The sequence below is a fragment of the Python bivittatus genome, unplaced genomic scaffold (assembly GCF_059951505.1).
Source record: "Python bivittatus isolate LINGU-HERP-01145 unplaced genomic scaffold, Pbiv_v1 ctg000330_np1212, whole genome shotgun sequence".
In the NCBI taxonomy this organism is placed as follows: domain Eukaryota; kingdom Metazoa; phylum Chordata; class Lepidosauria; order Squamata; family Pythonidae; genus Python; species Python bivittatus.
This window is the reverse complement of record NW_028277058.1, coordinates 51924545-51950556: the sequence shown is the minus strand read 5'-3', so window position 1 is coordinate 51950556 and position 26012 is coordinate 51924545. Positions and strand designations below refer to the sequence as shown.

Here is a 26012-nt window from a genome sequence, read left to right as displayed (position 1 = left end):
CGAAGGGAAGGGAGGGCAAGTGGTGGATAATTCAACGGCTTTTTTCAGTTCAGCCCAGGCAAGAGGTACAGTGAAGATGCAGTAGAGGCCCTCTTATATTGCCCATGGAAGCAAAATGCACGTGCAGATGAGGAACAGACCTATCCTGGTTTAGATATGACCAGCAGAAGACCTCTTGCAATCGGCCTGTCCCATCTTCTGTCTGAGCATCTTCAAGGCTGTCTGCTAAGGAAGTTAGGGGAACTCCAGTCAATGGGGAAATAGGGATGCAAAGCAGTGCTGGATTGAAGTTTCAATGACCCCCAGAGCCCCCTTCTTAGGTGGGCAAATTGGCACACAACTATTGGATTCACAGAACCCTCTAAAATATAAGTCACATTTACACATCATACCGGTTGGGTTCATGCAACAGACTAAGCCTCAAACAAGCAAGCCACAAACTGCATCACACTAAGCTGTGATTTACTTAAATGTGGTTTACAAATAAACCACAATTAGGGTCCCATGACACACTTAGGCCATAGCTTACAAATTATAACAACTGGGTTCATGCAACATAATCAGCCAAATTAAATAAATCAAATACACTTTAATGCAATGTATGAACTGAGTGTAACTAGCCATGATGGCAAGACAGTCAGACTTCCTTGAGTGCCCAGTGGCTGAGACTCATCATCATACTCCACAAGGTCCTCCCTGTAATATCACTGTAGCTTGACCTTTATAAGTGGTTTAAACTACCACTTATAAATGTTGAGATTTTTATTGTGTTTGCTTGCACCACAGTTAAGTATAAGCCCTTACCAAATAAAAATAGGATACTATTGCTATGCACGAATCAGACCCAGCCTCTCTCCCTAGTTTGAAGATATGATGTCCTATTTAGGCAGCTGGAGACTCACCCTGGGAATTTCTGCAGGCAAAAGAAATGATTTGCCACTGAGCTGTAAACAGAGCCATCAAAGCAAATAGCCACTGGAGATGCTGCATACTGATAACTGCCAGGTGCACGAACCACCATTTGTGGATTCATCTGCGGGACTTTCCAGCAATTGCCAGAGAACTCAGTTAGGCTGAAGGTGTGTCGTTCTTCCAGTCCAGACTACTTTTATGACACCTGCTGCCACCAGCTTGAGAGATTTGTTTGCGACACAAAAACACGCTAAAAGATAGGAGGGATTCTAGGAGAATAGCAAAAGATATGATAGATTCCACTGCAGGGCAATCAAACATTACTTGCAAATAAAACCTTCACATTTACTCATCTTTATGGTTCAGGAGAGCAGATTGTGGCTCTTTCGTTCTAATCTGTACATGCCTGCAAGTTTAACTGCATTGCGTATTGACCATAATCTAGCTCTCATCGGCTTCAGGCCTGCATCTCACGATACTATTTGCCATCCCTGTTGTTTTTATTGATACGGCTGATGGTTTTAATGGTTTGCCACACTGAGTGTAATTGTGTTTAGAATTTATTATTATAATGAACATAATTATTCTTTAAGCTTTAATGATTGCATTACAGATGTTAGGTGGCTGGGTGTCATTTACCACGAGCCCTTGGTAGATTTGGAAGCACTGAAACATAATACATAAAGCATTTTTATTATCGTTACTATTAATAATTCTCTTGCTGAGAATGCATCTTTCTATTCCTCGTTGTGCACTAAGTTAGCAAAAACATCTTTAGTGCAGTTCTAGTTAATTTCCAAATGGCATGTAAAATGTGACTTTAAAGATAATTATTTTAATAGGATCATCCTTTGGATGGGGAACAAAGGGCGCTGTTAACATTCTTCTTACAGTAATTTAATTACTGAAGCTTGTATTCCTCTCCAGGCAAATATGACTTAGTACCATGCAGACTGTAAGTCCCCAAATTCCCACGCAATGGCCCAAGATTTTTGTACAGTACTAGGTTAAAGGAGGCCATTGTAAGTGACATGCAGGCATCCTTCAATTCAGTCAATGTTTTTAAGCAGTGTTCCTCAACCTCCGCAATTGTGAGCTGTGTGGACTTCAACTCCCAGAACTCCCCATGCTGGCTGGGGAGTTCTGGGAGCTGAAGTCCACACAGTTCACAATTGCAGAGGTTGAGGAACACTGTTTTTATGGATTAGTAAACCATGCCAGAACCTAGCTGGTTGGCTTGACTCCAGCTTACTGAATTAACCAGAATATCAGGCTCGGTACAACATGCTATAAGCCACAGATAGAACATACACAACCTAATTCCACCAATCAAGCCTATAGAAATAGCACCAGGAAAACTACCCCATCTTTAAATAATGTGGCAATCAACTTCTTACACATAAAATTCAGCCCTTCTTAGGGCCAATGTCAGGATTCAGAAGAAGGCGTAAGAGTAAACCAGGCCAAACTTTCTTGTTGTTGTTTTCTCAACAATTGGCAATTACATTTTTTGAACTGGGTTACCTGGGGAACGTTGCAGTTTGGATGGCAAACTGGAGCAGTTATGGGGCTGTCGGAGGTCCTAGGAATGAGAGTCCTTGAAGGGGTCAGCTCGGCAGCACAGGGAGTTCCTGTCAAGGTTTTGTAGTGAACTTTGCTTGAAGTATCTGAGGAAGGCATCAGCAAACTTTGCTTTTGACTAAAGGGTGTAGGGGCTGCCTTCTGCATTAATAGGCAGAATGTTTGGGGCTTCTCCTGAAAGCACCTTGAATGCAATTGTGTCACCCGTTCAGGGGTGCCATCAGAGAAAGGCTTTGTGGCAGAAGGCCAAGAACCCACTCAGAAGGTGGGTCTCCCAGCACAGTGAGGTTGGCTGATTATATTTTAAAGCAGTGCTTCTCAACCTTGGCAACTCTAAGATGCGTGGACTTCAACTCTCAGAATTCCCCCGCCCGCCACTGAAGTCCACACATCTTAGTTGAAGTCCATGAGTTGAAGTCCACACATCTTAGAGCTGCCAAGGTTGAGAAACACTGTTTTAAAGGAAATGAAGGAAGAATATCATTTACCAACTAAAGAGCCCTCTGTCCCTGCAGTCTGGAGTCTAACATGGTCTAAAAGCACTTAGCTGCATCTAAGATCTTGAGCTCGTAGCATGGTTCTTGAAGATGAAAAGGAAAAGAACAGATTCATCACTAGGCAGGTTCTTTCAGTACAAATATTTGTCCTTCCTCAATTGCAGCACTGCCAAGAAAAATAAAATCAAGCCTTTTTATAACCCTTGGCACCTACAAGGACCATTGATTTCAATACCCACCCTCCACTCCTGCCGGCAGCATGAGAACGCTTCCCACAATGCCCCACTGTAGTTTATTTCTAGGGCATTATGGGAAATTCATACGATGCAATGTATTGGGCTTCAGTAGAGGGTATTTTACCAAGGACTCAATTTAAAAAGTTGAAGGAAGCAGCACACAGAAGAGTTGGCCTGTTTTGAACCCAACAGAAAAATGGACAGAGCACAACATGAATTATGCGAAGTCATAAAATATACTTTGCTGGCAGGATCAGATCACTGAGGGAGCTGGAGACTCTTGAGGACATTTTGTAAGATTGGAGACAAAAATAGTATCTGCGTCCAAAAAGACGCCATGTTATCTTTTTGTTACTGTTGTTGAATGATATCTTGTTCTGGATTTTTTTTTTAAATTAAAAAAAGTTTTTTATATATACAGCGTCGGAGCTGTGTGTACATTTCATGGGGGTGAGAAGGGAGTGGAAAGACTGGATGACGTCCAAGAGACCATTTTTGGAGACAATCAAAAATAAGAAGTACGTGTTTCAAAAATATCTTTTCCTTAACAGTCCACAATCACAGTCTATTATAAATAGCAGAGAAAAGTTGCATCCATTTCGAGGAATGCACTTTTTAGCACAACGTATCCCAGGTTCATTTTTTCAGTCCCTGTAGATAACCGTGCATTAGATCAGAGGGGGCACAACTGTTTTCTGCCAGGGTTATCCTAGGCCAGTGTTTCTCAACCTTAGCCACTTTAAGATATGTGGACTTCAACTCCCAGAATTCCTCAGCCAGCCATGCTGGCTGGGGAATTCTGGGGGTTGAAGTCCACATATCTTAAAGTGGCCAAGGTTGAGAAACACTGCACTAGGCCATTCAGTATATGGAGGATGTGACACGCCCCCAAAGTGGGCGTGGCTAGACAAGAGATGGGTGGAACCAGGGCAAAAGCTGAATTGGGTGCAATTGAATTTCAGATGAATGAGAATCAAACTAAATAAAGTCAATGCAGTTATTATAGTTATTCCCTATGTACTGAATTACATGATTTTTCCCATTTATCTCATTAATATTTACAGATTGGTAAGGATTAAGGGTTCTTCAGGCACCTCTGCTCAAAGCTTTTACGGACCATTGGTGGCCATGGGGTCATCCCTTGTATGTCTTAGAAGCAGATGTGGGGTGGAATATTACTAGCTCTAAACCGGAGTCAGTTGTAGTATCTAACTCAACAGAAGGCAGCTTCCTGTCAGGGGTGCCCACAGGGGAGGTCAAAAAAGTCAATATGGTTTCTATTTGCCATATAAACACTTACAGTATGGTTTGCAAAGGGGCCTAAGTGCTTAGAAACCCTGTAAATTGGTAGAGTCCCAGGAAATAATTAATAATAATAATTTATTAAACTTATACGCCACCCAACTCCCAGCAACTCTGGGCAGTTTACAGTTTTAAAACATTTAAAAAACAGAGAACACCACAAAAACCACAAAAACAGCACAAGACAAAGGAACAGCAATGACCAAGAGAATAAACCCAGAGGGGAATAAGGGGGAAGTTAGAAACCAAATGGTTTTTTAAACTCTTTTTTTGTTATTGTTCTTATTTTTCTTAATATGCATAAACAACAATAAATAATATACTGGAGACCTTCGTATTAAGCTTAAGATAGGAACTTTTATTATATAACAAATAATTTAATGTATTCTGCAGTTGTTTATCAATGCCACATTCAGCTTTAAATGCAAAATTTAAGCCACCTTACGCTTATCAACATTACATTTTAGAAATCAGAGTTAATATTGACATAAACTTTTTTCTATACCTTTAATGATTTAAATTAGCTAAACATCAGAGTGTTAATAACCTCCAGTCATCACTGTATAAATACCACTGTACCCAAATAATGTAATGTACTTCTTGGGTTTTATAATAACACATTAAAACAGTATAAAAAGAAGAAAAAAGACAAGACGTCAGCTGCAACTGTACCAGGGAAGGCCTGTCTCTTTGTGTATATGCAGCTATTTTGACTTTTTTTAACCTCTCTTTGTGCACATTCCTGCCCGCTTTTAGCATGGTGGATTTAGGAGAACCACTATGTTTTATTTTTGATCTCCTATGTATGGGTTCAAATGACACAAAGTGGAATGTTCATACTCCTGAAGATGGGAGGGGCAACTTTCTTGTGACCAAAGTCCGCACTTTTGATGTTTTTGGCCTTTGATGGCAATTGGGGGTGTGGCCAGAGATATGATGTCACCAAAGTGGGCGAGGCCAATATTTGTACTCCTATGGAGAAGGTAATGGCATCACAAATGGTCATATTGTCCCTTAAACTTCCCACAAAGAAGGAAATGAATCCAGTTTCTGGAGCGGCATACACACACACACACACACATATATATATATATATATACACACACACACACACACACACACACACAAAAATATACACAGACATTCCTATAACATCATTCATTTTGCTCCCCAAATCTGGGGGCAACAAAAGAGTAGTGTTGGACCTTACGCAGTCTCCAAAGCTTCCCCCCCACACACACACACACCTTGGTTTACAAATCAATAATAGACCGATTTTGTACCCGCTGAACCATAAAGGTCAATAACTGGATTTACTCAATATAAGATGCCATTGCTCTAAAATAGCTTGCTTGATTTCAACTTGCCATGTTGGTCCAACCTCCATTTATCATGCAGGCAGGAAAAGGAACTGGCTAGTATTGAAATCATAGATATGGGCCCATTCTGGCTTGTGAATGATGAATGGTAGCTTAGTGTAGTGTGTGATTTCAGCCGAATGTGGTTAAACGGGGAGGGGGCGAGGGGGCGATGAAATTACAAGGCCAGTCTCAGAAGAGAGTTGAATGGCGCTGAATGAGTTTTACTCCCGTGGAAATATGCACTGACTTGAGCTACGATTCAGTCCGCGGTCCTAGCTTAGAATGGCTGGATTCGCCCGTCCTGCTAAGCCATTATCACAGCTGGTTGAAAACCCACCACAGCTTGGTTCATCCGCGTCGCTAATCCCTAACCCACGTTGTATAAACCACGATGCCTGGGATCACGCCACCCATTTGGCCAAACGAACCCCCGCCTTAACGGCTTAGGAGGAGCCTCGAGCCCAGGGAGTCCGCAGGACGGGTCTGCTGCGCGTGTGAACCGGGTCGCCGCCAGCCTTTCCGCTCGGCGGAGCCCAGGTGGGTCACTAGAGGGAGTCCGGCGCCCGCGAAAGCGCGAGAGCCTCGCCGAGGCAGAGGCGGGCACTTCGCAAGGCGAAGCGGCACTTCGCGTACCCTGCGCGGCGGCGGCGGCGGCGGCGGCGGCGGCTCTTTCCGCTCGGCTCCCATGACCTGCGGGAAGCGGAGGGCTCCGCCGAGGCGCACGAGCCGCAGCTCCCGGGCCAGAAGCGGCGGGCTTTGCTCGCCTCCCTCCGGTTTGGTGCCCCCTCCCGCGGGGAAAAAGCTTTGTGGATGAGCAGAAGCGGAAAGGGGCACCCGAGAAAGGTAGGCGGCGGCGGCGGCACGGCTCGGGGGTCGCCCGTAAGCCCTCGGCGGCGAGACCAGCCCCCTCCCGCCTTGAAGGGGGGCTTCTGCGCGCGCGGGGTGGGGGGAACTGCGCTGAATCCTGCAGCCCCATTGCCACCCCGTCTCCGATTTCCACGGGCGCAGGGTGGAAGGCGGTGGGGGGGGGAGTCTCCGGGGCGGAAAGGGGGCGTTTGTTTGTGACTCTCACCTGGGCCTTTGTCGATCAGCAGCGGGGGGGGGGGGTAGTTTTGAGCGTGGGGAATCTATAGGGGTGTGTATATGGATTTCCCACACCAGAATCTCGGGGGTTCCTACCTGTGGCTTTCCTGCTCTGTAACCGGAGCATTCAGCCGCCCCCCCCCCCTAGTCTGTCCTCCCAACTCGGTTTTTGGCAAGAGGGGGTTGGTTTCGCCCTGTTGCTTGGCGTGACTTTCTCTCTCTTCGGCATACTGGCCCCTGACACGCGGGCGCGTTTGCGCTCACCCCACCTCCCGCCCAGCTTTGCCCAGTCTCGTGCCCGTCAGCTGGGCTGGATTTCACCTCCCCTAATCTTTCACCAGCATGTTTGATGGACAACTAATCCGGATTAGAAGCAGGCAGCAAGGTTGGAGGCTTGTGGGAGTCCCCGAACAGGTTAAGCCTTCATAGGCTTTGTTTAGTTTTGGCTTAGTGTTTTGTGTAAAGTCTGCCATTAGTTTGCAAACCCTGTTTTATAGCTTAATGTGTTGCCGATGGTGGTTTATTCAACAGACTAAGGATGAGAATATGAGAGTATTTCCTAGCTGACTTGCACGGATCTAGCTAGTGTCCCAGAAAGCTGATGCTGGTTGTGTTTGTATAACACACGAAACCACAAACTAGCCAACTTTGTTTTAGCCAGTGTGAACTCCATCTGTATAATTAGTTTATGCTTTGGTTGGTTGTATACATCTAGAAAATGGGTGAAATTCTACCAGGGTTGTGTGAACATACCCTATGATGGGTGGAAAGGGCGGCTGAGGATTTGTCCACCTCCTGCTGTACTTTCAGCCCCTGCTTGTGGGTCACGTTTTTGTGCTTTATCTCCTATGAAAGGGCTTGGGATTAGGAAACAAAAGGTATCACTTAACTTCAGCTGGTTGGTACGATAATTGTGTGTACAGTACAGCTAGCCCTTCTCTCTCAAAGCAACGGGTTTGCTGTCAGAAAAGCTGTGTTTGCACAGTGCCCTAAGGTGTACTATTCCATGTTACCTCCATCCCATCCAACTCTTTAACTGAGATGGTCTTATCCTGGGGATCTGCAGTGGTTGCCATCATCTGGTTGTCTGGAAACGTACAGGATCTGAAGAAAAGCTTTGTGGGCACACGCTGTGACCAACTGGATGACTTTGGGCAGTCTACCACCCTGGCCTGGAATGCAGTAGCCCCTTTCCAGTGTCGCTTCTCCACAGCCAGTATTTAAAGTATTTCCAGAGATAGAAAACAGCCATTCATTATCTTTGGTAGCCTGATCCTCCAACTTGCCTGCCCTTACAATTCCTGGAAGCAAATCTGACAGTTTAATTATGCTCTGGTTGAAGAAGTATTTCCGCCACTCCTGGATCTTCCTGCATTTAGTTTCAAGGGAGGACCCCAGTTCTAAGTCACGAGAGAAGGAGAGGGAAAAAACACCCTTTTCTCTGTTAGGGAGATGCAGCGTTTGGCTCTGAAGCTGGAAAAGTGCTTTAGAGTGGATCTGAGCACGCACGTCACACCTGTTGGTAGGTTGCTGTGCGAGCCCAGGAAAATACATATTTGAATTACGGAGTCTGCTGACGACATACCCACTCGCAAGCGCCTTGTTGCCTTCTGCTGAACCAATCCCAGGGCTCCGCTTTTACTCTTACCAGGATGAAAATTGCCCGTTTATTCCTTCTGTTTATCTCCTGTTTTATACCCAGTCGCTAATCCAAGAGAATTCTGTGCTTTTGAGTCAGTGTTGATTCCTGGCGACTGCCTGGACAAATCCATGCAGTTTTCTTGGCGGGATTTTTGGAAGTGGTTTGCCCTTGCCTCCTTCCTGGGGCTGAGAGAGAGGGATGGCCCAGGTCACCCAGCTGGCTTTGCGCCTAAGGTGGGACTAGAACTCACGGTCTCCCCATTTCTAGCCTGGTGCTTTCACCACTACACCAAACTGGCTCTTTAATACAAGGGAACTCTTTTTATTCCATTGTGGCTGAGTTTGTTCAGGAGACTTTCACATAGGACTTTGTGAAAGGTGTTCTGAGGATCCAAGTTTAGAATGTCTGTCGAGTCACCCTTGTCTCCATGCTTGTTGACACCTTCAAATATCTCAAGATTAGTGAGACCTGGCTTACCTTTGAGTAAGGTTGGGGGAAGGGGGTTTGTCAAGGCTTGTTCTTCTATGAGTTTGCTTATTTCTGCTTTCTACCATCTTTTTTGTTGAGCTGACTGTCATTAGCTTGCTTTTTTGCCCCATTTTTAGAAGCGGAGCTTATATTGGTGCTACATCCGTTGCCCTGTTAATCCAACTTCTGCATGTTGATGCTCTATGAGTGGAGTGACTGCTGAAGGACTGGAGTTGGGCAGTCAATAAATTTAAATAAATATTCCAGGGATGAATATTACTGTGGATAAATATTTTAGGGTTTCCTTAGTTTCTGCATGCGTATAAAATAAATGCACAGAGACACTTGGATCTGGACTGAGTGTAGCATTATGTGCTAAGCTGAAGGCCTTGCTTTGGAATTGTTTTTGAATGTCAAAATACCTGTGTTTCCCTGCACTGATAAAAGATCTCAAGAAGTTATGAGATACCTTTTTAAAGCCTGAACGACTTTCACATTCTTCAGACAGAATGGCAACTGTTGTATTCTTATTTTCCAACACTCTTTCTTTGCTTATAAAAGATGCTTTTTTTCTGGTTGGTGTCTGGCTGCCACCCCAAAAGAAGATCAACCTGACACATTTGAACTTCACCCATGGTGGAGAAGGGTCATTCACATGCTAGATTCCTTCTGGATCTGTAGGGAAATGTATTGGGTTACTCTTTCTCTGGATTTTGATTCCCATAATAACAGGATTATGACTAGAATAGCGCATGCAATCTATTTCCTATGAAAGTACCTTTCTGTCCACCCCAACTATCATTGTCTAAAATTCTGCTACCCACTCAAGGGAAACAAATAAACTGAGTTGAACTCATCTCCTGATGGTCGCACAGACATATCTGTATTGGTCACAAACCAGCCATGGTTTTCCATTGCCTACTTCTGAGGTGTCCTTTTTGAACTTCCCAGCCTAGTCTACAGACCTGATATTCCCATCCCACCACTTTTATTTTCATTTTGGGCAAGAATTCCATTAGGCTGGGAAGTTTATTCTATTATCCTATTCTGTTTCTGATCAGTTCCAACACTCAGATCCATCAAGGGGGAATCATCCTTCTGTAGGTTCACTTCCTTTTGCACAAGCTCCTAGTCGATCCCTCTGAAATATGAATCCCTCTGAAATATGGCTATTCCTCAAGAAGAGGTTGCTGCAGCTGGAAATTTTGTTACGATTGTCCCAGAACAGTAAAGTTTTAAAAAATCAGTGAAGGAGCATTGCTTGAAATTCTCTGGGTTGATTTCTGTGAGATAGGGCACATTTCATCCCCACTCATAAAGTGCTAGATAGCTTGCAGATAGTACCCAATTCTGCTGGGGAAAAAGAGTGGGATTTTCTGAAGCCAGACGGGAGATTTATTTTTCAGAATAAGTAGGCGTCAACATCTCCAAAAGGATTGGGTGGTTTGTATATACCTCTAATTATCTGTTCTTTGCAACATTCTCCTTTTTCCTGCTTTTTGCTTCCTTACGCATGAGTGATTCTGTTTTGCCCACATGAACAACAGAACGTTCAGGCTGAACGACGGAAATACAGAGAAATATGTGGAATGTCCATTTATATAAGTATAATCTAATCTTACTAGTAAAGTTTGCTGATAGTATTTGAAAATGAACATTTCTGCTGGAGGAATGGTGTTCTTTTCACTACTGAGAACTGTTGTCACTACTTTGTCCAGAGCTTGAGTTTTCTGTAGAGTTGTTGGAAACAGATTTTTGCGGAGACTGTTTTCACTTTGGCTAATAGAGCGCACAGATTTTTGGGCTGTTTCCCATTCCAGGAAGAAGTCCCTCATACAGGGTTTCACAGACTGTGGGGTGGGACTTGCTTGGATTGTCATGAGCAAAGCTGAAGAGAATGGCCCTGGAGGATTTTCACGGAGCTGCTGAAATTTACATGGGATCCAGCCTCCAAGTTATCCTCCAGTGGCTTTTACAATTGCAGCAGTAACTCCAACCACAACGGCCCTCTTCTCTAGTTTCTCTTCCCCTTTTCTCAAGGGTGTCTCTTTCTGGATTTCTTCCTCAAGTCTAGCTCGATTGAGGCAAGGATCTTGTAATCATCTTGACGATGATGTATGATTTTTCTCTCTGAAGAATAACTCTTTCCTTACTTGAACCTGGTTGTTCCAGATCAGGGTCCCAGCTCTGAGCACCAGAATTAAAAAGCAAAGGAGGACGTCCGCTCATATCTCTTGAGCCAGCAGGCCCCTCCATCAGGGACAGAGAAATGGATGTCTACTTCTAAGTGGCATTGACTGTGGCTTAAAAAGAAAAAAGAAGTCTGAGCTGCGGTCACAAATGTGAACAAAACACATTTATTTTCAGAAGCAATTAGGACACCTTGCGATAACGAGGTCTGCCTTATCAAGGCATTCACCTGGCCTTTTTGAAATTCAGTATTTCTGACATTCACGCTGACTTCACTCCAAGGAGGGAGAAGTGGAATCCATGCCTGTGCCCGTGCGCGTGTCCATGTGCACACTGTTTCCATATGAATGAGAACAACGAATCCTAATGCTCTTGGAAAATTAAAATGTAACTTAGTTGGTTTGGTTTTAGCTTAGTGTACTGTGTAAACGCAGCCACTGTGATTTGTAAATCAGTTTGTAGCAGTATTGTATGAACCCAGCCAACTGTATTTTGTTCAGTAAACTATGATTAAACAAACCATGGCTTAGTTTTATTTGTGAACCCAGTCTGTACCTCTCTTGTTCTAGCCCAACGTTCAAATCACTACCCCCACTTTGTTAGGAGTAGTTTACACATTGCACAAGTCTATAAAGTGATTATTTTGGTTTTGCATTCGTGCATTTTAAGAATCCATGCAATTGTGGCTTGTTTAATAAATGTTGAGTACCATGGTTTATGAAATACAAACCCAGTTCAAGTTTTGAAACTCCCAGAATGCCTGGAACTTCCTTAGCCCTATTTAGTCAATTAAATCTGAAGATAGACAGTGATTGAAGATGGGAGAGGAACCGGTGCTGCTAGTTCTGTTCCCAATTTTCCATGTTCCTTTATCTAAAGATTATTTGCAAAACGCCAGTACCAGTCCATCATCTAAACCCTAAAGCTTAGTCTCACAAACATATAAAGCCACCATGTGGTTTCTTTGCTTTTCTTTTAGTATCATGTATAAACCCCAGCTACTATCATTTGTAAACCATAGTTTCAGACTTAGCATGCTATGTGAACCCATCCAGTGTGGCTTGTTCAACCAACCCTGGGTAGGTACAACATGAATCTAGGAGTAGAAAGTTCCTGGAAAGTCCAGCTGCTAATGGGAGCCCAAGCATGGCCAGTAAGTCCTCCACACGTTCTCAACCTCTCTGCTGATGGCCCAGAGTGCCTTCTTGTTTTATTGGAAACAGTGTAGCCGTGGCACATGTGTCTAGACCAGTGAAAGGTGACGCACCACGACGTTTTGGGTGACAGGCCAGCATTCACCCAACAACACCTATTCTCCCTGTTTGAATTACCAAAGAAACTGAGTTTGTTTTACTCGTATTTCATTTTTGTAATTTTGATGTTTCTTTATATAGTGCATAACACCACACATGATTGGACTGTATTTTTAAAAAAATAAATGAATATGTAAATAATTGTTTCTCTTTTTGGGGGGGTGGGGTTGTGACATGTCAGCAGAGTCAAGTTAGGCATTTTCTGAATTTTTGACATGCTGAACTCAAAAGGTTCGCCATCACTGGTCTAGACCTTTGTGGTTGGAGAGCAATTGCATAGCATACACTTAGCAGCTCCTCTACCCAACTGATCTCCAGGTAATGCTTTGGCTGCATTGGTATCCTCTGAATCTGTCAGTATCAAGCTTTGGTGGTATTTTAAAGGGACCCAAAACAGACAAATCTACAATAATCCATTTTCACTCAAATTCTTTGTGAAAGAAAAGTCCTGAAGATGGTGTGGTATCTACGTTTTGTGAAGTACTTGGTGTTCTCTGAGCTTGGCTGTTTACTTGCAGACATTTCTTTACCCAACAAGGAAACATCAGTATGAGTGAGTGTGGGGTTTTATAACTCCACACGCACTTGCATGGATGGTGTTACCTAGTTGGGTAACGAAACATCTACAAGCGAACAGCCAAGCTGAGAAAGCACCAAGAACTTCAGAGCTCAACCCTGAGCTACAGATATTCTCTTTTATTGGAACGTAGCATTTTGATTGACAGTTCTAGCCTTCCAACCATGTTGTGCTGGAAACATCCAGTGTCTACGATCAGGCTCAGGTTAGAGGGCAACAAAGTCACTTGCAGTTCTGGGAAATACAATGATCAGCTATCTAGGGCAGAGGAACCCTGGCAAGAAAGTAGTGTTGTCTTATCAACAAAGCATACAGTACAACTGTGGCAGATCCCAGAGTCTGAATGCAGTTGGGCCTTTTCCTGCAGCCAGGCTCTCTATCAGTCAGGCACAGCAGCCTTGGATGAATATGGTTTGTCCAACACAGCATGGAGATGTGTTGGTCAGTGGCCATAAATAGCACTCTTGTTCCCCATTTGCATGCAGCAAATAAAGTAACCTTAGAGAAATTTTTTTCTTAGTTTGGAAATAGATTTTGTGATGGGAAAATATAGGGTGGTGTTTCTCAACCTCAGCAACTTTAAGATATGTGAACACCAACTCCCAGAATTCCCCTGCTGGCTGGGGAATGCTGGGAGTTGAAGTCCACACATCTTAAAGTTGCTGAGGCTGAGAAACACTGATATAGGGGAAGGCACTCTGTGTGCATATGTGTGCATTGTTTCTCCAAACAACCCTCATTTGGGCTTGGGTTATTTCTATTACAGTGCAGAGATCTAGTCTAAAAGACTCATTGGATAGAAAAACTGTCATTTCAGTGATGTAAATAGAAGAGATAGGACTGAAACAAATTTGACTGTGGTAAACAATCTTTAAAACTGGGTGCTCAATCTGAAACCTCGATTTGCATGTCATTCCCATACAGAAGCTTTGAATGTGGCTTTCAAAGGCCCTCTAAAACCTTAGAAGTGTAATATTTCTGTAGCAGAAGGAGAAAATGATTAAATAGCTGGGGAGGTAATCACATTCACTGTATTTAATGTGTATAAATTTAGATAAAAGATAAATCAAATCCAAGTTTAGCTTTGATTCTGTGCCCACCCATTTCCTTGCACTGGCTTAGCCCATGTTTTAGAGTGCTGTCCCCTTCTCACCAATAAAACCAGGGTTCCTTAACCTTGGCAACTTTAAGATGGGTGGACTTCAACTCCCAAAAGCAAAGTCCACCCGTCTTAAAGTTGCCAAGGTTGAGGAACCCTGAATAAAACTATACCCTTGGACCTGAAAAAAGTAGAAAAAAGATTTCAAATCCAGTTATGAAAGAACAGTTGTCACTTTTGACCTATGAACAATGGAAGTGAAAATTACATGGAGTTGATTTTCAAGGAAGTCTGAATGGGTTAATTATATTTCTGAAGTCATCAGAAATATTAGATAGGGAGGAACAAGGGGAAAAAAAGTTGAGCTCAGCTTACTATAAAAGGTGACCCTGAAAACCATGGGTTGATGCAAATCAGAACACTCTGTTCTATGAGCTACCTATTATGGTTTGTAACCCATGATCTATGACTTACTTTAATGTGTAAACTCACCCATTTTTACATATCACTCTATGACCATGTGTTCATTTGTGTTTGCTTTAGCATGTTGTGTGGAACAGTCTTTACCTAAAATCATGCAAATGCTAAGCTGTAGTTTGTTGATTAGACCACAGTGGCTGGGTTGATACAACAAATTGAACCATAATGTGACTTCTGTGGTTTTGGCTTAACACGAGTGTATAAACCCAACCAATAGCTTATATTCAATAAATATGTTTTAAATAATTACATATTAGCATAATTTGTGAACCCCATCACATACTTTTGTGCCAGTTTGTAATGTACTACTTTGAACTGGAGGTGAGATCTGGCATGAATTAAACCTCTCTGGGAAAGAATCTTTTGAGAAAATTATATGTTGAGGAGAATTTTTACCCAGGCCAATTTTCCTTGATAAATTCTTACATGTGGATTTTTTTCTCTCCAGTGGGGAAGGTTTTCCAATGCTATGACCTTCACCTATACTTTTAGAGTGTTTCAATCTAGATATAGATGTATCACTTCAATCCATTGGAATGAACTCATACGATGAAGATTCTCATCCGGTGTAAGCAGTCCTCAAAGGTCCTTGTAAAGGAAGTTTTGAACATGAAATGGCTCATCTTCCAACTCTCTGGAAATGACTTGTGAAGGCTGTATGTTTCCTCATTTATTAGATGCTGCCAACTTGTGGTGGGACAGGCTAGTGGGATCTTCACTAGAATTTCTGGCACAAACATCATTCTCCCTATAATGAATGGTCTAGAGTCAAAGCAATAATGGCTTTATTAATAACTGTAATGGTACGTGGGAATGATTATGGGAGACAGGAGGAAGAGCTGCAGGTAGACAACTGTCATGCAAAAGGTGTCTCAGCCCATAGAAGGAAAAGGGGCATGGGAAGCATCTCAGAAGGGACCCTCCCTAGTTTTCTGGAAAGTAAAAGTAAAGGAGGGGAAAGGGTCTTTCAGACTTGCAAGATTCTGTTAGTGTAACATTACAATAAAGGTAGTGTTAGTATTCATGGTTTGTGCTTCTTGTCTAGACTACCTTGAAGACAATAACTTACTGCCAATCTGCCAAATGCATACTAAATTATTGAGGTGTGAACTGACCATGCTGGTTGTTGGCACCCCATCTTCCAGACCTTTATTCAAAGCATTCATAATGTTGAACCGGCCTGTCTGCAAAGATGTGTTGGCCAATAAGGGAGTCATGGATATGATGAAAAACCTTTCCTTCTTGGAGTGATAGCTCTCTGCCATTTGGTTGTAGTGTAATTGTTGTAATTGTTGCTACTCTCTCGTTATCTCTCTGTGATGGTCTTCAGAAGGTTCATTGAGAGTTGCTTCAGTGGTGAGTGATGTAGGCAAGCACCACCTGACCATGTATTGTTCTGAGACCCTCTGAGAGTGATACATGTAAAGTAGCTTGTTGTGGCCAGAGAACTGCATATCTGAGACAACAAAGTAGCTGTTCTGTGTAGTGGGTCTGGAGGATAGTAGGAGAAGGTTAGCCCCAATCTGCCACCTCTTTCAATCTGTTGCCCCAAGTGGCTGCTTCATCTAATTTAACAATAAGATTGGCTTTAACAGTCTAAATCAGGGTTTCTCAACCTTGGCAACTTTAAGACGAGTGGACTTCCACTCCCAGAATTCCCCAGCCAGCCATGGGAATTGAAGTCCACTCGTCTTAAAGTTGCCAAGGTTGAGAAACCCTGGTCTAGATAGATTCAAAAATATGATACGCTACAGTTTTGATCATCCTTAACCTGCATTTGGACTTTTGCCTTGAGGAACTCTAGACTATCTCCAGAATCAGTAGCATGGATGTCTTGGTAGGGACAGTTACTGAACTTCAGTTATCCATCCCAGGACTAAGAAATGGAAGATGCCAAAAGAATAGAAAAACATACAGGGGATTAGAATGGTTGCATTTCCAAGTGTTTTATACCTGAGAAGCACATGCTAAAATACATGTACATTTTATTAAAACATGTTGAAAACCCTCTCCTGCTCGTTTAGAGCCATTCTGGACATCTGGATGTAAGTTGTAATGTTATTTGTAAAGCAGAAGATACTTCAATAGATGCTGGAGAAGTCATTATTAAAGAGCCAGCTTAAGGGGGCTTTCTGTTATAATCCATCTATGACCAGTTTTGACCTAGCAGTAAATATCTGCTTTATGGATAATGTTCTATGGATAAGGTCACTTCCTGAGAATAATAAATCCTATTCATTTATACCACCCTCCCCCAACCTGACAGATTCAAAAATATGGTGGACTACAATTTCAGTAATCCTTAGCCAAAATGGTGTCTGGCTCCATTGTGAAGGGCTGATTTAACTGTAACAATGCAACTAGCCCCCTTTTTTGCAGATACTGATTTCATTTATCCTCCAGTTTGACTTTCCAAGAGTTGAGACTGCATAAGAAAGTCAAGATCAAAAACGTGGCATTGCAATGCATGTCTAACCCTGTCCCTTTTGTACATTCTCGGTGTATATACAAAAGGATGAGGGATGCATCCTGATTCCGCTCCCACCATCTTGACTTTTTTTTACTCTTTCCACCGCCCGCAGATGTGGTTAGTTGTGATAGTGTGGGTAGTTCTTTATATTCCTTTGATCTTCATAATTATTTTGTGAAGTAAACTAAGAGGGGAGAGAATACCTGACCCCAAATCAGCCACCATACTTTAGGGCAAGGTGGGGATTTGAACTTGGATCTCTTCAGTCCTCTTTCAGCATGCTGGCTACCATGTTAATACTTGCTGTCTTAACACAAGCAGTCTGGGCAGATCTACCAACTGTTTTTCCTTCCTCCCCAGTTTATCTGTGCTACAGTCTTCTCCCCCTGCATTTTGGCATCTCTAAGCATGCTTTTGCTCTGAGGTGTTTCATGGTACCTTTCCAAGTCATTTGATGTTACAAAAAGCTGGGGCATAGTCACATAGACATAGTTAGATAGAAAGCTAGTTTATATCCAACTGGTTCTGATAACATATTAAGTCATAATATGCTTAGCACAGAAGTGGTCAACCAGATGTCCTTCTGATGTTGCTGTAGTACAATGCCCAGGATCCCTAAGAAGCAGAAATACATATCAGATGCTGGGAGATGTTCTTCACACCTGAAGGCTATAAGTTACCTACTCATGTTAGTAAGTCATGTGAACTGAGTCAATTCTGGGTTATTCAATAAAACCTGGTTAAACAAGCCAGAATCAGCACAGCAAGTTAGATCTTTGATCTATCAAGCCCACTTGTTACCAACAGTGCTAACAGCTCTAGTTCAGATAAGGGTCTTTCTCAGCCCTTCCCTTATAGAATCTTCTAATTAAAACAAATAGGCTGTATAGCTCAACTCTAAGCATCAAGGTCCACTTGCTTCTGCCCATACAGGACGATCCAGCAGGGTATATGCACTCCAGGTCCGGTCAAACAGTGTGGGACCCAGGAAGAAGGCTCACTCTGTGCAGTGCCTGCCCTCTGGAATGATATCTGCCTAGAGATTTGCGCATCTCCCACTCTTAAGATGTTTAGGAAACTGTTGAAAACCTAGTTGTTCTCCCAGGCTTTAGGATAGGGTGGTTGTGGAGCCTCTTTTAGTTATGTTTAGTTATGTTTGCCTATCGTTGGTGTGTATAGTATTGTTCATCCAGTTGGCCAGGTTCTTTTTATATATATACTTTTTCTTTCTTGTATGTAAGCAACCCAGAATCATTGAAGAGTTGGGCGGCCTCTAAATTGGATTAAATAAGTAAATAAAATGTAAATTGGGGAAGAGGAAGGGTCAAGCAGATATAAGTGGGGGTGTCCTCCAAGATGGGTTTGTAGTCTTGTAAGGTCTCCCCTGCCAAGCCAGGATCATGTTTATAATTGTGTGATGCCTGACCTAGGATGGAAGGCTGAAGCACTGGTATCTGCTTCAGTTTGCTCCCAAACTTGACACCCAGATCTCAGATGCGCTGGATGGTATTTCTTTGATGCCAATATGGGTTGTCTGGTTGAAGCAACAGGGAGAACCTTTTTTATAAGGAAGTGCAGTATTTATGAACAGAGTGTGCTTTGGCAACGGTTGGGGCCAGCAGGAGAAAAACTACTTTTGATTCAACTTATTTTAAATTCAAACTGAATTAAAATTGAATTAATGATGAGACTGTTGATATTTTAGCTCCCCATTTCTCTGCCCTGTCACCTTAAAACTTATAATTGGGTGATACTTCATTGATGGGCTGGGGGGGGCACACTCACATCTTTATGGGGGAACATACACATTGTGCATCTTTGAGTTACTGGCATATTTTATTTTATTTTATTATTTGTCATTCTTAAAATTGAAAGTTCCATGCTGGTTGCCAGCTGTTTTCCAGGCTCAGCAAGCTGTGGGCTTAGCCTTTAATCTTCTCATAGTGGAAATTTCAGAGGAGGGGGGGAGTGGAGTGGAAGGGAGACACTGCAAGACCGAACTGTGAATCGTTTAACTCCCGGTGCTGTATTTAAGCCCTAGCATGGTCCCCATCGGTGATCAGGAACTGCGTGCAGGCGAACGTATGGAATTTATGCAAATGAGTAAATGGGCTGGTAATAAAGGAATGGAATATTGTGGGTCTTCCTTTCACCCAGTAAAGAATGCACAGGAGAGAAGCAGCGTCATCCCAAGACGTAGAGCGAGGGGGTGGAAGAGTAAACGTTACCGGCTTTTTTATAAAGCTAATTTAACTCTGTGTCAGAACACAACAGCCAGGGAGATTAGAGGCCCTTTAAGCCCGGGGCTCTCCACAAAGAATGCAACAATATCAGCGCCAATAACCAAATGCATGTTAGTTTGCCAAGTTCTTCAGCTTGTATATAAATTAATTTTGCAGGAGACAATTCTAGCTTAAAGGAGAGGATACCATCTGGCAACTGCACTGTGGCTGTGGAGATTCTAGATTAAATGTATTTGCATGTGGGTTAAAAGCAATGATAAATGCACACACCCATTTGTAGATAGATTCTTTTTTTGCATTATTTTTCTGGAGATTGTAGTGGAAAATGCTGGTACCGCTAGAAACTCTAGAGGTAGTAATGTTTTTCTAAGGGAATAGCAGTTTTAAATGTTTTTTAAAAATCTAAAAATCATTTGCTATTGGAAATTAGCACCAGATTAGGCATAGCAGAGCTACCAGGGGTCGTCAGTATTGGCTAAATGGATCATTGTCTTGACATACTTAACCAAAATTAACAAAGTTATGGCTTACTGTGATGTACCACGAGGAAGCTATAATGTGATTGATTTGATTTTTCCTCAAAAATGAATGTGTGAATGTAGCCATTACGGTCTGTAAATAGAATATCATATTATGTTAACCCAGTGAATTATTTGGTGAACCATTGTTACTAATCTAGCAGCTACACTGCAGTTGTGGAGATTTTAGATTTAATGTATTTGTACATGGGTTAAAAGCAATGCACACCGACAGTTGCAGATAGAATTCTTTGTGCTAAAGAAATCATGGTTTAGCACAATGTGTGAACTGAGTCACTGTTTCACACTCTAACATCCATATTATGGGAAATAATAATTTACCTGCAGGGGTGTTTTTTAAGGAGGGCAGCTTAATGATGGCCTGTGAACCCAAGCATTATGATGTGTAAATCTTGATTTATGGCTTAATGCAACATGTGAATCAAACATTTAAAGGGAATGATTAGAATAAATCATCTTACTGTAATGTATTAACCCAGTTGATGGGTGGCCATACAAATTGAATGAATGAATGAATGAATGAATGAATGTTTTATACTCCTCAAATCACACAGAAATGCTGAGCTTGCAAGACTAGCTTACAGAAAGCCTGTTCCCCCTGTCATATATTCAGTTCTAAAGTCCAGTTTTCAGATTCTGGCATTTCCGAATCCTTAAGTAATACAAAATTTTGTATTACTGTGCAAAGGTTTCCATCTTATTCCAGCTGTGCTCATGGAAAGACAAATGTCAACCACCTTACTAATCCACATTTGTTAAATTTAAAGAGACAGCGGCGATTATAAGAGGGTCTTTAATCCATGATTCTGAATCCCATTTCAGTTCTACGCATGTTGTCAGTTATCAACCCTGCCAAAAGCTGCTGTCTTGTTAAGGAGACCAAGGGAAGGGGTGAGAAAGAAACCCGCCATCACTGTTATTGCACTTAGCGAAGTAAAGAAGATCTTGTTTCTTCCCTTTATCCACCCCCCTCCCCATCCTTTGCTTAAATATTCTCTGACCAAAGTTGCATAGTCTTTCACATGGCCTTAATTAGAAATGCGCAGGGTGTAGTACATGGGTCTGAATGCATATGAATACATTTTCACTTCCTTGGAACCAGTTTCAATGCCGTGGAGGTAGTTTGTCTCATCCTGTAGAAACTTCTGGTGGACGTGAACATTAAGAGGACAAATGCATTCTTCCCAAACATGTGTTTACCTGTTAAAGATGACTGTGGGGTGGAGTGGGCTGGAGTAGGGGAGAACATCTTTGCCTGGGCTGCTTAACCCTGTTGGTGACCTGGCTAAGTCCTTTGACAATGTCACACCCTTATTTGCCCTCTTGTGATAGGGCTTTCTCTAGGCATAGAGCTTGGCGGGTGGAAAGAAATGAAAGAAGAAATAAATACTCCAGCCTCAAGGCTTCTTGAATGTAAAAAAAGCTTTCCTACACGCATGTGCGCGCACCCACACACACAGCCCTCTCTAAGATAGCCGGATATAGCTTCTTTCATAGTCGTACTAATTTCTAATTATTTCTGTTTTGAGCGCCTGGGGTGACGTGTTGCTTCTGCCATTCCTCTTCCAAGGGCAAAGTCTGCTTTGCTGATGGTGTGTAAAAGTGGGTTTTTCACATTGATAATGAAGCTGCTACATAAGCAACACCCAAGGGCAGGTTGACCCACCTTCTCAGGAGATTGGCATCTTTCTGCAGCAAAAGGATAGGAGGAGGAGGAAAAGAGCCATAATCTAAGAGCTTTGAATTGGTTCCACGTTTGAAAGTTTGATTACTCACTTCAGGGTTTCCCTAATAAATTGTATTAATCTGAGCTTGGAAGGAATTGTTTGTCTGTTCTTCTCTGGTGCCAGCTGTTGCTAGGGGGAATCGAAACCAATGTTGCTTTCCCTGCCCCTAGTTTTACCCAAGTTCTGTTGAACTTTCCAGAACCTGGGAGACTTTCAGGGTGTTACTAAGTCATTATTTGCACTTCTGTCTTTTCTTCAGTGCCTTGCCTAATTTTCCATTCATCTGGGTGCACTAATGCTTGTAGACATCTAAGGCAGGGTGCAATTATTTAACTGCAATTAAAATCTTTCCAGTTATCTTTCAGTTTGCACCAAGGCATCCCACTCCGCTTCAGCTACGCAATCCCTTGTGCGATAAGAGATATTTAAATAATTCCCCATCCTGAATTCATGGCTGAAAAATCCTTGGAGCTGTAAGGGAAAATCTTAATATTTCCCCATATCAAATTCATAGCTTAAAAATCCTTGGAGCTGTAGGGAAAACACCTTAGTTCAGTATTACAGAACATGATATGCACACAAAATGTTCTCCCAGCTCCCCCACCCCCTCCAGGCCCCCTTTCAGTCTCCCGTTAAAGCATCTGGAAAAATCTACCTAAAGGCTTTGGAGAGCTCTGTCCAGCCAAAGTGGACAGTGCTGAGAATCTGACTTACGTTCTGATTTGATATTTAGGGGCCTTCATCATTCAAGGAGCACTGTGTAGAAATGAGAATTGCAAACGTCTGGACAATTTTGAAAGTTTGAGGTACAGATTTTAATCTAATGTGCATTTACATCTGTATTTATTGTTAGATATCTATCCTACCTTTTCTCTAGTAGCAAAGTGGAGGTTATATGGAGATCTCCCTCCCTCTTATTTCCATAACAACCCACTGAGATAATTGGGCTGAGAAAGAATGTTTGGCCCAAGTGACCTAAAGGGCCACTTGGTTAAGGGTGTGCATGAACCCAGCTTTCCCTGGTACTAGTCTGTCATTTTAACCACTGAACCATGGTCCCTCTCCCCTGGCCAAGATCTAAACTTGTGGGAGGCCTTGTATCCACTGATGGACATATATCTTGGAGATACAATTTTATGTTAGAAATTTAATAGTTTGACATTCAAATGATGACAGCTTCATAAATCAGCTTGTAGTGAGTTTCTGGGTTAGCAAAGTTTGTTCTGAAAAACCTTAGTGACAGCCACAGAATTTATTTTTCCTTCTCAGGACATGGCCTTGGATTAAGTTGTATTTGCTGATGGAACCAGACAGAGGGACCAGGCCTTTGGGTTACATTGTTTATATGTCCCTTCTCCTCTTCTGTCTCATTCCAATTTGATTTACTCATCTGAAACGATAAACAGTTGGACAGGAAATTTTAGGAGTCTCTTAGAACATTGTTGTACATATTACCTCAACATCGTGGCGTTGGGTCGTTAGAGATCATGGGAATCCATGGTGGAGAGCAGGTCTGACAGATGTTCTTCCATTTTTGTGTCTTTGGCCTGCTGGTGATGACCTTTAATCCCCTTATGCTTAATCTGAGTCACTACATATTTTCTTCCAATAGCTGCATGTATTTGCAAAATGTGTTTGTGGGTTCATGGTGATGGCCAATGTATGGATTTTCTTGGAAGTGTGAGGTCAGTTAAAGTGAATGAGCAAAAATGAAACATTTACATATTCAAAATATCTGGGGAATAAAGGCTCCTGAGGTACTGAAGAAATTTTTTTTAACTGACAGAGGAAATTTCATCCTGCAGTTCAGAGGAGGAAAAGTTAAATATTCAGTGGAAAATGTTATATCTTTGCTGTATATTCTGGAGATGAACAAGCAGCAACTAGAGATGGATAGTCCCTGATTTAGAGCATCAACTATGAGCTGGTATAGTTTAAATCTGGACCCTGACATGAATGTGGTAAGGGCTGAGGCTGGTGAGGTGGAAACCGATGGTTCCCAAACTAGATGAAGCTGTTACTGAAACATCTCTCAGCCACCTCTCAAGGCCTTCAAGCAGCCCATCAAGGACCTTAATTTGGAAGGGTGTGAAGAAGAAGCCTAGATTTTACCCTCTGGAGCACAGGTATATAAAGCCTCTGAGTTCTTTGCTCCGCAGTGGTCTATTGTGTTCATTCTTACAGGCAAGAAAGGTTTTAACCTAGCTGTGACATATCTGAATGTCTTTTGCCAAGGTTAGCACGGACTGAATCTAGGGTTAAAAGTATGGAGACCTGTGAGGTAGCGGTGAGCCCACGTATGAATGTTTCTGAGAAACATTCTGTCTCTCAACCTTGGCCCAGGTGATAATACAATATGCACCTAATGTAAGAAGAAATTTTTTCAGATGTTAGAAAGGTTTTTCCTCCAAAAAAAAAAGAAAAACATAAAGAGTGTTGATTTCTTTTCCCTGTACTCGCATATAAAAATGCACTCTCTGATTTCCCACAAGTCTCTGTACTTGACCTTAGATTCTTGATTCTGCTGTGCAAGAAACACATGACTTGTGTAAACTTCCTCAGTGCATCCGTCCCCACTGCGACAAAGTTAGTTTGCATAACGATCACGGGACCAGGTGAAACTTGATAGAACAGCTGAGCTATTCTTTGAAGGTCTGTTTTTACATTCTGTCTGAGGAATGTTTTGTGCTTTCTGTTTCTTAGCACTCCTGACAGCTTTTTTCCCCTTGCTGTTCCCTATTTAAAAGAAAAGAGAGCAAACAAGGGAAAAATATTGAATGTAATGCTTTGTTCACCGGTTATGACTGGAGTATGGATGGCATTTTTAAAGATAAAGACAGTGGGACTTAGCATTCATGGAAAGTCTCTTGGCTGCTAAATTCCAATTTATGAGAGCTAGGTAGAGTTAATAAATATTGATGGAAATCTGCTTTGTGCACATGCAAAGATACTCCTGTGCCCTGTAACTGATAGCCATCCTTTTCATCTTTTCAGAAGCATCTCAGGAATAATTTAATAATCTCTTATTTTGGGGTTAGTCAAAGAGAAAGCCTGCCTGTTTCCCCCTCGTTCTTCTGTTGTCCTCCTCCTGTTTCATGGCACAAATAATCAGCCTAGTTTCTCCATTAGTATATTGAGAAGTTTCTTGCCCAAGGTCCCATGGGGATTAGCAACTGAAGTCTAGTGTATCCTTGCCGAGAGAGGAACCCATGATATTGTGAGCATGGACCTGTGCTGAAATGGTAATACGGAGGAATGACAGGATGTAAACTATGCAAGGAGTATGATGTCAGGTTTGCGTCAGGATTGTGGCTTGCTGGCCATATTCTGTTAGCTAGCAGAAACAGGATGGGTCCATGAGATATCAGGGTCACAATTAGGAAGGTCCCAGAGAAAAAGTCATTTGGAGCTTTGCCACTCACCACCCCTATTTTTAAAGCAGGAAAGATTTGGACTAGCTTTTGTAAGCATTAGCCCAGTGTTTCTCAACCGTGGGAACTTTAAGGTGTGTGGACTTCAACTCCCAGAATTCCCCAGCCAGCCTGGCTGGCTGGGGAATTCTGGGAGTTCAAGTCCACACACCTTAAAGTTCCCAAGGTTGAGAAACACTGCATTAACCAGATATTGACTCCCTCACTTAAGCATCCCCCAATCACAAAGAATTAAAAAAAAATTTGAACCCAGACCAGGTATTGGATTGATCAGCTTTGAGACCATATTTGGAGCTGACCTGAATGTGTTGGGTTGTCAAAACCAGCGCCAGTGTGTATCATTGCATTAGCATTTTTTGACCTTAGAGCCGAGAAAGTGAATGAAAACCAACACTGTGAAAACATAGGAAGGCAGAGAGTTGCACGGCCAAGAAACTTTGTCCGAATATGGAATTGAAGTTGCGACATGGTATATTGTCTGGAAGAGTCCCAGAAAAGCTATTGCAGATCAGCTCCAAAGTAAGCTGATTCAATGTGCTGCTTTGAAGCAGGTCCCAACTTTGGTTTGAAAGTCTCCTTCAAGGAAGGGGATTGGATCAAAGTGCCACCAGATCGAAGGACTCTTTCGAAACAGCCCTATTTGTAACTTTACCAATACAGATTTTGTACAGAACTCTTGTTTTTTGAGACTGACATGTCGCATGAGCTCCATTTGATGTGGTGTTCTCCAATACACATTTTATTTCTTAATGGTTTCCTCACATTAATGTGCCACCAGAATCCAGAGAGATGAGCTGGCTTCAAATGATCCACCTTCCCCTCCCAGGACTGCAAGGATGTGCAAATATAGTGTTTAAACTC

General features: G+C 42.4%; 1 protein-coding gene across 3 annotated transcripts in view; it reads left to right on the top strand.

Moving 5' to 3' along the window:
* Nucleotides 1-6506: 6506 nt before the first annotated feature.
* The window catches only part of EPS8 (EGFR pathway substrate 8, signaling adaptor), a 130844-nt gene continuing 111338 nt past the window's right edge, over nucleotides 6507-26012 (top strand). Inside the window, exon 1 of one of the 3 annotated variants that reach the window (XM_088141313.1) lies at nucleotides 6507-6732. The gene's annotated coding sequence lies outside the window, so the exon portion shown is untranslated. The remainder of the gene's footprint in view (nucleotides 6733-26012) is intronic. The other 2 variants (XM_088141312.1, XM_088141314.1) reach the window with 2 other exon arrangements.